At 38.6% G+C, this 16,912-nt stretch overlaps 1 protein-coding gene and 1 long non-coding RNA gene across 13 annotated transcripts in view; one reads left to right on the forward strand and one right to left on the reverse strand.

Annotated features, from left to right (window-relative positions):
• Positions 1 to 16,912, reverse strand: part of LOC118403953 (double-stranded RNA-specific editase 1-like) — a 146,449-nt gene that overhangs the window by 93,237 nt on the left and 36,300 nt on the right. The window lies entirely within an intron of this gene.
• On the forward strand, positions 15,015 to 16,523 carry LOC118403956. The gene is made up of 2 exons (XR_004829722.1): positions 15,015 to 15,062; positions 15,520 to 16,523. It is a non-coding gene; the product is annotated as an uncharacterized LOC118403956 (long non-coding RNA).

Genomic DNA, 16,912 nt, shown 5'->3' on the forward strand with positions numbered 1-16,912 from the left:
ATGGAAAAAAATGAAAGCTGGAAACAGCCCTGTTCAAAGTATTAGCCTATGTGAATTTAGTCCATTCTTGCCTGTCCTTGGATGCAATGGCTAAATAATCAATTAAAAGTAATGTTGCTGATACACAGATTCTGAAATAAAGAGATATTTCATCATTATGCTTTCCCAAAACTATTCCAACAAGTTTTATGGCTACACTGTAGACAAATCTTACTACTCAATCTTGCTTCAATAGATATACAACCAACAGTTCAAACTTTTTATCAGTCTGAAGTTACTCTGTCTATAACTTTCATGGTACAAAGTAATGCAAGCCAACAAAACTGAGTTCCAGGTGAAAGCAGAGTTTGCTGATTTTAATTTTGATCATGCCATACTACAAAGCAACCAGAAATCATGAACTTCCCCCCCTTAACACCACACACATCACTTAGTCCAACAAGGCTGTCAAACCAAAACCACTCAACAAACGAATCAACTGCTATCTTTACTACCGTGAAACAAGCTGCTTTCGTCCTCCCTTTTATGGCAATATTACAGGCACGAACAACCCCTGCAGGATCACCTCACGTCTTACATTACAGGCTACTCCAGCGATAGCGGCAGCACAGTTGCTCACAGCAACACCTTTACTTGGTCTCGTGGCCCATAATTTCTTTCCCAAGCTACTCCAGGCCTCGCTTGAACTCATTTTGTGGCGTAACCGCCAGCCGTGGGTGTCCAACCGAGGACTGGATGATGAATGACGATGGAAGCCAATGAAACACTGCTTGACTGTTAAGGAGCGGGCGTACAGCACCAAGGATGTCGCCAACATTAACAGCTGGCATCCTGTTAATAATTCAGCATCAAGACTCTCCGGTTCAACCATTCTTTCTTCAGCTAATGCTATGGGCTTACATGCTTCCTAATTGAATAAACAAACACTTTTTCATGATGGACACAGGGTCTATATGCTAGTTCTTAGTGCAACGAACAATGCTTCCAATGTAATAAAAACAAACGTACATACAGAAGTTACCGTTAAAAATCCACTGCCAGCTTTACCAGTTATAAGAATAAGTGTCACTTACTTCTAACACCATTAACAGTCTATTCAAAGAAGAACAATGTCTAAGGAAGGCCAGCAGAACTGTTGTTCAGCACCAAGGACAACACCAACATTACCAGCTGGAATCCTGCTTAAAATTCAGGCTCAAGATTCTCCTGCTAAGAAGATAACCAAAATTATTTCCTGAGCTAATGCTACTGGCTTAGTTGCTTCATGATTGAATGCACAAGTGCTATTTGTTAGGATAAGACAAGCTGTATTTGCTATATAAACTATAGAGAACCCAGCTGATTGTAGTAAAAAGATAGTGACATACTGCAAAGGAAACCAGCATGAAAACTCAATTGTCAACATTATCTTTCAAATGAAGACATTCAAATTGTCAGTGCTGTCTAGAAGTATTCCTTACTCCAAACACCACTTAAAACCAGCCCAAGAAGAACCATGGTCAATGGAAGGCCATTGTTCAGCACCAAGGACATTGCCAACATTAAGATAAGAGAGTTCAGGAGATAACAACCATCTTTTTCCTGAGCTAATGCTTCTGGCTTAAGCCCCTGTCACACATTCAGGACCTTCCGACAACTTTGCTCCTGACCAATGGAAGCAGCCTGGAATCCAACCTTTTCAATATGCAAATCATTTCTTCAATAGAGTTCAAACAAACCTTTTGTCCAGGAGTAGCTTTTAGTACTTTTTCTCTTGTCTATATATTCTGGTCAACTGAAGCACATTTCAGAGGTTCCAGAATAACACATGGATAAAAAAAATACAAGTAAGATTTATCCTTGTCAAATCTACACCTGTCAATTTCCAGTAACAATTGAGTACCAAAGTTACCATCATGTCACGCAAAGTGCCGCTTATGTAAGTGGCAGCATGTAAAAGTACACAGTACATGTATTCCCATAGCAATTACATGATGGGCAAATGATGCATCTCCCAGTAACTAAACATGGCCACCCGCTGTGGCAAAGTTACTGTATAATAGACATACTGATCTCAACCAGATCACGCAATTTCCTATTATATCCATTCAACTCCACTTCCTTTTTACAGCTTAGTAAACCTCCACTTGAAGAGTTCTGAGCACCATCTGTTGGCAGAAGTTTTGTAAGGAGTAGACAAAAGGGACTTAGTAATACACACATGTAAAGCCTTTCTCTTCAGTCTTACATGTCACTAGTACTGAAAGGTGCATCTACTAATGGTTTCTGGAAAACACAGCTTACCGGGGAGGGAACTAGACAATTAGGCCACAACAATTTGATGTGTTGGATCTTTTACTTAAACTTGAAAATCCGCACCTGGGTTTTCACAGTTCGTGGGAGTGAATATACTTCTCCTGCTAGCCCTCTGGTTTCATCATGACCTTTTGCTTACTTTTTGGCTGAAAAAATCAACGTTTGAGAATCATGACTTACTGCTAAAACTTGGGCTGAAAAAAATTAATTTTTTACTGTTTGAGATCCAGGGTTGCCTCCAGGATCCATCACTCCGTCCTGGGATGGGAGTTTGCTTGTTGGGACAGACAAAAATTTCACACCATCCGTCCCCAAATCTGAACTTCAATGCATAAAATTGATAAAAATGTGTTTTCATAAGCTCAAAATGACAGATTTAACAAGGAAAATCCACAACACGGGCTCCCAAACAATGAGTGAGACAGACAAAAAAAATCTGGAGATAGGGCTGTTGAGAACCATGAAAATAAATTGAGTGTGGCCCTTGGAGTAAATTGAACAGCCTGGGAAATAATAAAGATTGAAAACTAAAGTTGGATGAGAAAAAAAGTAGATAGGTCAAAAAGAGATGACCTTCTCCATTTATTCGTCTATAAAATAGGGCTTCCTTAAGGAGAGACAACAAGAGGAAAGAAAATGGCTTGACTAACAACTTTCATCGGAAGCTCACAAGGGAGTATGAAATCCATCGTACTTTGGTAAGTCTGTCGCCCACACCATTAAAACTACAGCAGGCCACCAGACGATTGCAGGTTGTGGGCCTCCAAATCTCCATAGTTCCACGTAGATAAAGCTTTCCATCAATCACCGTTGGACCGAGAATAATCATTCTAAACTCAACACCTCAAAGTCGGCCTTATACATCCTATCACATACTGATGACCATACATACAACATGTATGGCTGACCATACATACAACACAATACAAGCAACCAACATTGTATCGGCAGATTGTCCTACAGGCCAAATCATACGCATGACATCAAAGTCTGTTTGACATTTGTGTGCTTGAATTATCACCATATGCAAACTACAAACACAAATGGTCTCCTACAGCTATGAATTATCAACTTTTGCTTGGTACAATTTATACATATAAAAGATTCATCAACCACAACTTACCCTTGTAATGTTGTGACCAGAACTCCTTTAAAATCCAATGTAACAATGAATTTTCCATCCATGAGAGAAAGGCTTTGCTGAATTCTTCCTACTAAGTAACAGACTGCCACATCTGTATCTGATCACAAACTGTGGTTTGTTTTGTCTGGTCTGTATAGTTTTCCTTTTATGTAAGTAACCAATATGCATTTCAATCAATGCTTGAAATATGATCATACATCTATCATCTGAGTGTCCCTAGTTCCTAGACCAAACAATATACTTTGTAGTTACATTATTCCTAATTTGGCAAGTAATTCTGCCTCACAAAAAATACAATTCTCAAGGTCAACCAGATGAGCATCAACAAAATGGCACGAAATGTAAAATAGAACCACATGGATAATAATCTTTGATATTATAATTCCCTCTAGTCTATTTGAAAACAACAGACACACGCATCAACCATTGAACACACTATGGAACATACCTCGAATCGCGAAATCCAGGCTTGCCCTACGCTACACATGTATACATTGATTTTCTAAGTCAAAAATCCCTGAATGTCACCGATTCTGTCTGTAATATGGCTGACAAACAGGCCAAATATACCATAAGTCTTGAAATGTTTGCGATGATTTAATTCTAACCTCTCCACAGAGATATCCACTGCATTTATGCATTTCCTATGCATTACTTCTGTACCATAAAAAATTATTCCAACCACGAACTGAAAACACTAAAACTCTATTCCCCTTCAAAAGTCATCTCAAAATATATGCATTTACAGTACTGTAATCTGGTTTTTGCAAGCAAGCCTGCTTGTACGTTGCCAGGAGAGGAAAAGATAAACAACAGTACAAAAATTATACAAGAAATGTTATTATGCCCCAGGAAAAAACAGAAATTGTTTGATGTAGCAAACTTCCTGTCCTAGATTAGAGGTGACACAAACTTTGCATTAATCATTATATTGTATCTGGCAACCACCACAAGAAAGCAGTGTCTCCAGTGGCTTTTCCATCATGTGCATGAAAGCACCGCTGATAGAATCTATATATTTGTACAGCGGGGGTCGTGGTTAATATCAAAATTACAGGACGCTTCAAGGACTTTGGACATATTTACATGGGCTTAACTGTCAGAGGTAACATGGAGGGAAGGCATGGCTCAACATGATGAATTACACCTACTGGGGAGATAATGCACTGCATATCCATACATTATACATTCATGGTTTGACATTGGAAAATCCTTCACTAATTCAACACTGCAGTTTACAGAACTTCTGTTCAACTTTTAGATGTTTCTATTGTATAAATGATAGGAAGAAGTTAACATATCAAAAAACTTTCTATGCTACAATGTGGGTAAAATTGAGATTTAGAATTTTAATGCAAAAACAATTTGAAAACCAACATTTCTGACCAAAACAAAGAGATCTTTCTTAAGACTTTGCATTTCTTTTTGAATTATTTTATTCTTTTCAAGCTTATATGGTCTCTAGCCTGATTAAATCTCGCTTATAGCAGCCCGCCAAACATCCGCCGGGTCAGTTACAGCCCTGGACAGCGGAGTTTGTGTTACACAGACTAATATGGTCTCTATATCGATTGTATCCTGTTCTGAAGACAATGTCTGTATCATTTTCAGTCATAAAGCCACCAAATCTATATTTCCAAATAACCAATTTCAAATATAATGTCTCTGAGATGGGGTGCTTAACCAATCCATAGAAAACACATTACATTGCATCCATTCTGAGCTCGATCTTCAAACATCTCAACCATAGACTGAGTCCCAATCCTATCTGCATTCAGACAGTGTCACAGACGGTAGGAAATGAAATGCTTTCAATGTCTATTGACGATGCATGCCATTTGCATTGGATATGCTTTTAACTGTATGTGTTGAAAATGTATTCAGTCGACACAAGAATGCATTTTGTCTGCTTGCAAATTCATGAGCCACTGCTGAATGTATGCTGACTCTATTTTTCATTTTTTCCAGACAGCTCATACTTTTAAAACTAGTAGTAAAAGTCCTCAACATTTTGAATGCCAATTTTGATCAGGTAGACAATTCAAGCCATGCAACTGTTACATTGAAGATTTCCGCACTTTTGGCCAATAAAAGCAGATTTTCATCATCATCATCATCCTCGCCACATATCAGTCAATGTTTACTGAGGCGGGCCATTTTTTACACTGTCCTAAACAGAGAAACACGGATTCTACAATTCCCCAATTACCCAACTCCTTATTACATTATCTAACGACCACGTTAACAGATTCCGACAAGCGTCACAAAGAGGTATAGATCCTCACAGCCAACACGTCTCCCCTGTCAGGTCCCACCATGCTCAGCTCTCCTGATGGTTTCCAGTTCCCATTGTTCCCACTGGTCGGCACTTGATGGTGCCATCATGTCTAACTCTACAACATGCAGGGCTCAAAATATGCTTTACTTGTTTCACATTACTGGTATAAACTGTCCTTAGTCATTACACTCCCAGTCTATAGAAGCTGCATAAGACTGGACTGTATGGTTTGGTCTGCTCACACCGGGATGGACCCAAATGTTTCTTGATAAGTGTGGTAGGATCTTAAGTGTGCTTGAAGTGTGGCTCTTCTTAAACACAGGCTTCTGGCTCAAGGGAAGACGCCCTTCCCAATTTGGAAGTGGGATCAAAAACTTACAAAGCTCTGAACCCCATACAATATTGGTAGAGAGTGTCACACTCTGGACCTATTATTGTATGTGGTCTATCACTGGACTATGTTGGGTCATTCCTCCTCATAACTTGATTTACTGTACATCTACATCATGTACAAGATGGTGTTGAGACAGTCCTCCAAATTAAACCGACACGAAAAAGTCATTTACATGTATTTGCCAAGTACCCCATAGATGCAGAGTGTCCAAAGAAGCATCTACTATTAATACCAGATCTTGTTGGTCATTCCTCCCAACAACTAGAGTACATGTGTACGGTGAAACATAAATGAATGTACATGTACCCCATAACAACAGAGTGTTCACTGAAGTGTCTACTGAGATTGGTTCATTCCTCCTCAGAGAGAGCAGCAGCTTTCCTCCTGTCCCCATGAGGGGTGAAAGGCTGTGCTCCAGTACCTTGCCAATACAGGCCTGATATTGGAAAGGCAGCCAGCTTGCAACTAGATCAAATGTGACAATGCCTGAAAAATGAAGGGTCCCAGGGGTGACTTCACAATTAGATATCGGGTGACACTAACGGATTATTGATTCGATTTTACAGGCAACCTTCATGGTGGTACATTTTAAGTTGGGTAAGTTGGAACTAAATGTATTACAGTGTATTACAGGCTCAAATTAAAGGACTGCCATCTAATCCAAGCAGTCCATTGCTAAATAAGATATGAACTTCAACCAAACCATAACTCCAGATATCAAACCTGGAAGTTCCGTAGTGCAGTACCGTAGCAAGCCGCAAGGAACCCCAAATCTAATCAATTCCAGTTCTCATCAAGACCTACCCACATATGTATTCAGGAGTTCTCAAGTTTTCTACACACATACCCACAAAGGCTTCCCAAAATATAACCTTCTTGGCAAAGGTAACTCAAATGGCTGAAAAAATCATACTCCAAAGGTTTGTCGACACTAAGTCTGCTCTTTTGTATGCCACTGCCAAAATAGATGAATTCTTCTCAGAACAATTCAGGACACTGCTCAGAGCAACCACTGCCTGCCAGACTCCTACTGAAGATAAGTGGTTCAATCCCCACTGGTGGCATCCCCTTTACATTGAACCTGGAGCATACATGGTTGACTGCCTCAGTTCCTCCAGGTGCTACAGTACAGTACAGATGATGTCAATACGATGTAACATCACCAGACAACACTGCATCATGTTTGCAAAGCTGGTGTTTTACACCAATTGGCAGGTAATTCGGTTGACCAATTCAAATTTTACATACTGTATGCACATAATTGAACTAGTTAAACTGCAATATCCAACACAAAAATTGGACTCACCCAAATTTTCGACTGAACGGCACCAGTCTTTGTCAACAGCACCAGTGTGTCCTTGGTGCTGAACAATGACTCTACTGGCCTTCCATTGACCATGGTTCTTCTTGGTCTGGTGTTAAGTGGTGTTTGGAGTAAGAAATACTTCTAACAGCACCAGTCTGTATGCACATGTACAATGTAAATGTATTTGTATGTGGAAGACTCGTGTAGGCACGTGCACGTTGTGTTTGAATATGAATGATTATGAGTGTGAAAGTTCAATGTTTAACTCATTTGCTTAGCTTCTTCAGTTTCAGTTTCTTGAGTAACAAACTATCAAACAAGTCTCCCGAAACAATTTGTAGCAAATTACATGCATAGGAAGTTTGAATGACAAAAAACACTCTTCTGTGGACAGTAATGTTCAATAATGAGTGTCTATGAAAATCTATCTGGAAAGAAGCCCAATTGTATCAAAAGAATGCTCCTCAAACACTCTTTCTATCTGCGTAGATGAGCCTTCCCTTCCCAAGGCATAAGAATAGCGATAGAAAAATCTATATGCTTTATGCTACCATACTTTCATACTATCCATCTCCATCAAAACCCCATGACATTTAATTGCACATTGGCTACTAACTCAACCATCTGGACCCCACTCATTTCATTGGAATCAGTCGTTAGAGGTCAAATAACCATCATATTTTCAACTCTTCCCATCGATAGATCTGATTGAACTTCAATTCTTCACTCCATGAGATATTTACACCATTCCATCTACTTCACAATCAAGTTAAGGCTGCTGGGTAATTGATTTACTTGCCATCCATGCATCAATCAAGTCATGAGTTTATCCATTGACTGCAAGTAAATGAAGGCTTGTCATAAAAATTGCTTACACCACAGACTGTCTGGAGGACATCAGTAGAATCAAGATCTTGCCTACTATTGAAAAAAAATTCGCTAGACTATAGCAAATAGTTTTCATCCCTCTCAGACATTTATTAACAAAAAAATCACTAGCAAGAGGTCATAATAAAAAACTGAGAACAGGGGGGAACAATTGTATCTGGCTGCAATAGCTTCCTTAAAGTTAAAATGAGTGCCATGGGGCAAACTTTTCTTCAGACTGTCTTCATATTGATCTACCACTTGAGTGTTTATTCTGCATTCCAAACCAACAACTAAATCAATGTGGTCCTCCTTGGAAAGAGATGCAGTGACTGGCAAAGTTGCGTGCCTCATTAAGCTTTGTCACAATCATCCACATCCAACCGTTCCTTGGAGCAATTCTGACAAGTCTGACTATTTTTGTTACGCATTTGTATGACCATCATTAGATTATGGTAATAAATGCGTAAAAAAAGTAATTCAAAGTCATTTTTTGCCTATTTATACTCATTATTGAATGATTATTCCATCCCTCCTTTTTCACTTTCCTTCTTACTTCTCTCCCCACATCCTTTAGTTCCTATGCCCTCCTACATTTTGGTAACCTCCTCTCTCCATTCCTTATTCAAACCTACTTTAACTGCTGTTTATATAGGAATTTCAGATCCATAAAGTACATAAACACTAAGCTAAATGACTCCAATTAGCAAAAACAAGTCTGAGAGAAATTGATAAGGACTCAATCGTCCAAAATTATGATTACAAATGTTCCCCATACATCATAAAACAAACATCTGGGAGCCAGAGATAAACATTTAATTACAAACTTCCTTCTCAGGATGACTGCTCTGGGAAGAGGTGCCTAAAAGGCCTATCTCACCACGCAGAGGCACCTATGAGGCACTGCGGAGGTACGTTGGAATTTGTTCACGGAGGCACTTTTCTGCTCTTTTAGCCAGGCACCTTTCCACTTACGATGACGTGAAGCACTGTTACATTTCAAGTCCAGATGAACGGACTTGAATCACAGCGTTGTCAATTCATAAAAAATGACTAAAATGTATCAAAAAGAGCTTTGAAAAAATCTTGCCTTGGAGGCACGTTTGCATTGTCGAAATCAACACTGCTTCCAACGTTCCTCTGCTTGGTGAGATAGGCCCTTCAGCATAAACAATTTAAATCAATCTGAAGTTCACACGTACAAAAGCCTGCATACACAATCATTGGCTGTAGAAGCGTGATTCAGTCGAGCTAACATGTACCACATAGAAATTGGCCTTGAGTAAATCCCTTCATTCCACGTTTCACCCATGATTTACAGTGGAGATCAGTTTAATGTATAAGTTGCAGATTTCACTGCCCAGTGAGCCAGAAAGTCTAAATCATTGCTGCAGTGGGATGGAGATCAATGCACAAAAAGATTGGACCAATTCTGTGTGAAAGTGAACATTAATAATAGTTCTGTTTGCCTTAACCTTCATAGTTCAACTAGCTGGAATCCCAAGGTCACATTTCTTCCCTTCAGGGTCAAGATTTAAGTCCAGGAAGCCGGTAAATCTCAATAGGCAAAACAAAGCATTCTGCAGTCTGACAGAACACTTTTGCCGTAGGGTAATCATTAGATGGTCCGGAAGCCTTTGGTCAGAAAGCTTTTGGACTTTCATGTCCATGAGTGCCTGTGAGCGATGACTTTGGAAGAGCAAATTGCCTAGAAAGGTGAGGTCGGAAACCTGACCTTGTCTCGTACAGTAAATTTTACCGAGTTGTGGCTTTGTAGCTGCTGGAAAACAACATCGCCGTCTGACAGAGATTCTAACAATTTCCGTATCGCTTGACACATGCAACTATCATTCCGTACAGAATATTAGATGATTATTCAACTGAGAAAAAGTCTCTCTACATACATGTGTATGATTCGATATTTATTATGTACGCAGCAATAATTTTCAGGAAACTCCTTTAAATGCCCTTGGCGATGACATGAGAAACTTGATCAGCAAAATTTATCAGCCCCTGAGACTCAAACGTCACCACAAGCAGCCTGAGTTATGGGTAGCCTTGGGCAGTATGTTGACAGAACCTATAACTCATTCCATTACGTAAAATGACTCACACTAACATTGTAAAAGTTTGTGCCGCGTAAAATTAAATTACATGCAAAACATGACATTGTCTCGTTGTGCTTACATCATCATCATCATCATCACAGGCGACTTGCCCGGACCAGGTCCACTCACTCCTTCCAAACATCTCTGTCCCTGTTAGCGTTCATTAGTTTAAATCCTCGCTCCACAATCGCACATCACGAGCTTTACATCTAATCAAAAATGGACATACATATGTACATGTATTAAGAAACTTTTGGTCCATATCCTACTTGAGAGTTAAGACAAAGGCAGCCATGTACAATGTAGATACAGTACTCCCATACCCTATCTCAAAGTGAACTTGCGCCAATCAAGAAAGACATCCCTCTAATTTATCTATTATCAATTCATAGCTAAAACCTGCTCTCCAGCAAGATTTCTCCAGTGTCACTGAAGAAAGAGGTCGGATGGCTGTCTGAAACGTTTCCAAAATCATATCCAGTTGCTTCAGTAACTGCTTTTTCGTGTATCTTATTGCCTGGATGTCTAACCTTCATCGATGTATCCCTCTAGTTTGTGTTACAAAATCTCTCACTGTTAGGCAAAGAATGGAGTGGAGTGGTTAGATTGTTAGGCTACAAGTGTACTTGGAGTGCAATTTAGTTGGCTAAGATTCCTTCTCCTGAACTTTCATGTACACCCTGACATGATGATGATGTTGGCCCACAACATTTCAAAATCTATATAATTCTTATTCAATCAATTTCTTCTTAAAATAACTCATTCAAGCGTAATATCAAAAATCTGTATCAATTCATCCATTTTCAATTTTTGCTATCCTCTCCAAATATGTCATTAACGTACATGTGGGAGGTTCTGGTTAATTTCGACCTTCCTCCTTTATTCTTCTCTTGGAAACTACTCATCTGTTTGCCTTTGTTTAAAAACCCTACACATTTCCTCCTGATAAAAAAAAACTAGTTATAACCCATCACATTATAACAGAACAGCTACATAAACAGCAACAAAGTACTTCAACTGTAATCCCTCAGTCAATTTACCTGCTAATCACATCTGCCCACTTGATAAGGGATGTTTGGAGGAAATAAGTACCATCAGGGGGCTGCTGGGCATGGAAATTACATGTACATCAAACAACAGCATATATTACAGAAGTTATCACCCTCACGAGACGGTAGGACATTTGATTCTGAGCTATGAGAAACAGGAAAAGTACAAGGAGTGTAATGCTGTAAATGTGCGTCCAGTTTGATAATTTTATGATTTTGTGATCTTAGACATTGTGAAATGCATATCAAAATGGGAACCTCCATATACATCAAAGAGAATTATCTGCAAAGATGCATATGAGATATCGTTCCTGTCCACTTCATTACAGGATGTAATACTACATATCAGCAAGGAACATGATTATACAAAGAAGATGCTGTCAATCACTTTAACTTCATGCAGAGTGCTACCATCATCTGTGAAGATGGAAGGATGCCTACATGTCACATGTACATTGTACATGTTTTACGGTAACTGCAAAAAATTTATTGAATTTTTCCAAGAAATACCTGAAGGAAGGAACGCTCATGTACAAGTATGTACGATTACCCTACATGCATGTACAGGTTTTCCTGAAATCTGGATAGGAACAAAATCCTCCTGCAGAATTCTTCATCAGAGTAAGAGATCTTCTAGCTAGTACTCAGCATGATAGCCTGATATAGTCACAGGTCCATCAGGGATAGACTTATGTGTACTTTCCTGCAATACTACATGAAGGTCTACATGCTCTTTTCCATACAAGCCATAGGCATCCTATTTTGATTTCCTGTATTTTGTACAGAGATCCATCTTATTCACATGATTTGTAGGGAGGCCACCAAATTTTTCAGATTAACCTTCCTTGATTTTGACATAGTAGTTGTTTTTTTTAGTACGTGTACGTGGGGGGATATTCAGCATAAAGCATTGTGGGGACCCCCCATGCATACCCTCCAAAGGAAATGAGAAAATGCAAAAAAAAATCTCTTGGATCTTCATCATCAATATCAGTTTGATTCACATGATTGACTTGAGTAGTAGAATCTGAGGGGAAGTATATACCTTGGTTCACATTATCTCCAAGCAGATGATTATGTCTATTTTTGCAACATTTAGTATTTTTTCTGGTATTCAATTTTTCAAGGGTTTCCCTCTATCATAAGACTTTTGCATCTGCTTGGAGATCAAAATAAAATATTCAAACACTTTCCAACAAAAACAGACCAAGGAAATAACCATGTATAACCAGAATTTTGTCATCAAGGAAATGAAAAATTCAACATTCTGCTGACAGGAAAGGGAAACCTTTGTGTCCAAAAGTATTTTCCCAGGACAATATTTTCCTCACCACACATGTGGCAGACCTAAAAGGAAGATGTTGCCATCCAGCTTTCAAACGTGACATAACGGGAACACTTCCAGACAAAATACCTCTTCCAAATGGGTGCCAGGTCTCTAATACCTTCTAACAGCCCCCATGAAGAGGCCCTAAACATCAACCGTAATGACTTAACCAACCACACTTTTACCCACCTACTACATCTTTCTACAGCCAGATTACTTGGCAAGAACGTGATGCATTAGGCCGAAGTAAGTTCTTAAATTGGTCACGGGCAAGGTAGCAACAAAATGGTCAGGTTGCACGATTGCAGAAAAAGTTTCTCAGTCTGTAAAACATGCATGTGCAAGATATACAACATACAGTCGTCAATGAAGGATTGCGACCTGTATATTTCTTATGTATCAGCCATTCTGACAAGTTAATACAAGTATAATACATGATGAATATTGAGACTTCTATGTATTATCATTTTTCCCCTCTTTCTCTCTCTCTCTGCTTGTCTGTTTGAGGAATGAAAAGAGTAACAGTAAGGCAAGAACTGTCATCATGAAAAAGCATTCAACTCAGACAATTTGCTGTAACAGTAGGAAAAGCATGTCAGTTCTCATGGACATTTCCACCTTACAAGCTTCACCTAATCCTGGGCATGAATTATGCAATACCTACAGAAGGTCCTTACGATAGATCATAAAGATAAGACTGTAAAAGGCCAGTCTCTCCGGTTGGGGTCAGTATCAATGTTAACACGCTATATGTGGGTAGGGCCAAAATTGAGCAAGAAATGTCAGACAGTGATACTTTTCTAGTTAAGAGAAAGACATGGAAAGACATCCAAATAATCAGTGATTGTACGATAGACTTTTCGCAAGGAAAGCTGAAAGAGAACACAATCCTTCATTTTTACTGTGGACCTTGAAAAAAATACATGCAGATGCTGTATTTACAAACTTACACAGTCACACAGTCCCTCTTCTACAATGCTGAAAATACCAAGTTGAACTGAAATTGTCAATTTGCATAAAATATTTGCTAAATAAGACTACATTGTCAACAAAAAACAAATTTACAAGCTTGACACTTGAAGCTTGACAATGTAGAAAGAATATTGTTCAGATATTGAACAAAAATGTAGAAAACAGGAAAAGGGATTTCAAGTCCTATGTGTTCAATCCAACAACAATAAAGTTCAATATTCAACATTGCTATCAATACAAAAGAACACAAAGCTGGGAATATCACACAAAGACTGCTGTTATCATAATGCACTGATGCTGATCTATTATAGGTTGATGGAAAATATTGGGGTTACTATCCCTAATTACATCCCATTTCACCCTCCTCTGGGAACCTGCAATAAGAAAGGGGTCACTATCCGAACAGACCTAATATAGAATACATCAAAATTAGCATAATTACAGTGTTTTACAGCAAACAGAATACTGTAGAATGGTATCTCTCTAAAATAGTGCCCCGTGGAAATTTCCCCCATTACCTACACCAGTTACCACACGATCAGACAAAAGAATTGACAACGATCACATTAACCAGAAACGTGGTTCAGTCATGTATACAGACGTGTAATCATATGCGATGTAAGCATCATTGTAACTGATAGAGACCAAACAGTGGCAATTTGCCAGCTTCTGCCAGTTCTGGCATATTTCACGGATGGACAAGTGTCTGATGCATCTGTATATATATAGATAGAGAGAGAGCTACCTTAAGTCTTACAGGAAAGCCCACTTAAAGCCATGATCACTCTAAAAGACCGCACCATATGCCATGCAAGCCAAGTGGGTGGATAACCTTTGAATCTGAAAGCAAGAAACGTCTACCACTACCAGAGTATACAGATAGGCATGTCAAACCTACCCCCTTCCCGCATTAGAACTAAGCGGCCCGCGGGGCCGTAAATGTTTTTAAGAAAATCTTAAAAATCAACCGCTTGAATAATGCCAATCAAAATCGTTGTCTATAATCTATGGAATGTTGACTACGATACTATCTGATTTTTAGTTGACAATATCCATATAATAAGGAGCTAAAAATCATAAAAGTTGGAGATACAGCCGGAAAAATGCCCCGTTTTGACGCCGCGCGCGCGGCACGCTATTTCGAAGGCCGCCCGGCGGAGATGCAATTTTCAACTCAAAAGCCACAAGCCGCCGTGCATCCGAGAACTCTGGGAATGATTCAAGGTGAAAGGGCAGAGATCAAGGTTCACTCCAGTGGTTGCACAATTTTGCTACGTCATTTCTGGCGGAAGTTATGGGCCAGAGTAGGGAAACCTCCGAAAGTAAGTGGATATTTTTGCCATTTTTCTTGAATTTAGCAATTTTGTTCATACACAGTGACAAATATAGATATATTGCGATCATCATGGTGTAGTTTCTGTTTCTATTTACGCGAGTTTGGCTTGTGGCTTTAGCGATGCGATTTGAGAGTTTTTTTAGGCAGCCCGCGCACGGCCGTGGAGGGGGAGGGGGGCGTGACATCACGGACGTCCGCGGACATTGTCTGCGCTATAAATTCAACATATTATCATAAATTCTGCGCTATTTGACCGCAGAATGGCAATATATTTTATGTATTGTGTAGAATACCTTTCATAACCGATGATGTGGCATATTTTGTAACAAAAAAACGTGTCACTATCGTAAATGATATGTTGCGTGCAGAGACGTTATCGCCATGCTCAATCGGAATTTGTCAGTTGCATGGTATTAATTTCGAGATCATTTTTAATTTTCTAGTTGACACAAAAGGGACATATCCTGGGCAGATCAGCGGAAACAGCAAAATAGAGACTTGTCAAAACTGCTCACCAGAGACAAGGCTGCAGACACCGAGACAACAGATCAAGTTTAGACACGACATGTTTGGAGTTGCAATAATTGGTGACGAACATTGAAAGTTATTTGATCTTATTGTTTTGATTTTTAAAGAAGAAAAGCTAAGTTAAGAGAAACTGAATAGAAAAGCAACCTACTAATAATAATCAGAAAGTTACTTGAACTAAACAGTTATTTTTTAGAATGGGTAAAACATGTATGCATACTAATTAGCACTTACTATTACTAATGTCGTTAATTACGATGTTAATTAGGACAACTGCTAATTAAGCATTTGATTGTTAAAAGTTCTTTAAAGTAACATGCAATTTACATCTGTACAACCCATTTAAGTATGCCTACAACATAAATGTGATTAAAAGCCAATGTGTGGATAGTTTTCACCATATATGTATCATTAGCATATTGCTAATTAGCATAAATTCTTAATTATTTATCGATGTTCCTAAAAGTGTGGATACATTCCTGTACTTACGTCAACATGCAATATAGGTTAGCACTGTCTATTTTTATTTCAGGGAATATGTAATTCAAATATGGACAAGTGATACAATTACATGTTTTGTTGGAAGTACTTTAGGGTAATAACCCTCATTTGCATATTTTGTAATCAATAAAAACTACAAAAATACTTCATTTTTTAATGATTAGTCTTACTTTGAATTAGAAACGTGAAGTTCTTTCTTAAGCTTGTAGCATGTTTAAGAAATGCAGATTAATTGAATGGTACTATTGTGGATGAGTAGATTAATTAGGGTTAATTAGGATTAATTAATACAAAGTAATGATGATATGTCGAGAAAACAATATTATAGTCTGTCCAGTAATATTATCTTCATGTGCTGAAAATTTGAAGAACATTTGTTAAAGCGTTTGGAAGATACATTAAAAAGTGTGTAAATAACTGTGTGCTTGTGGTCATTCTCGGTGCCATGTCGAGGTCAACTGTTCCCATAGGGCTAATAGATAAGCCTCTTCTAATGAAAACGTCCAACTTTTCAACTTTGAAAAATTCTAGAAAATTTCAACATTGTCGGATTTCAACACAATAAAAAGCATTGTAATCAGAAGAATCTGATCTTTAATTTGAAAGCAGTTTCAGCAACTTTAACCTTAACCAAAATTTTGGTGTGACATGCCTAATACAGATGTTCCAGCATTCGTGTACACATCATTTACGGTCAGCCTACTGCCATTAATACATGACACATATTAACCGACTGTCAAAGCGGAAAAGGCTGCCACTTCATATGCCAGCCATCTTAATGACTGCAAAATACAAAACCCAGCAGTT

Source organism: Branchiostoma floridae, chromosome 16 (assembly GCF_000003815.2).
Source record: "Branchiostoma floridae strain S238N-H82 chromosome 16, Bfl_VNyyK, whole genome shotgun sequence".
Classification (NCBI taxonomy): domain Eukaryota; kingdom Metazoa; phylum Chordata; class Leptocardii; order Amphioxiformes; family Branchiostomatidae; genus Branchiostoma; species Branchiostoma floridae.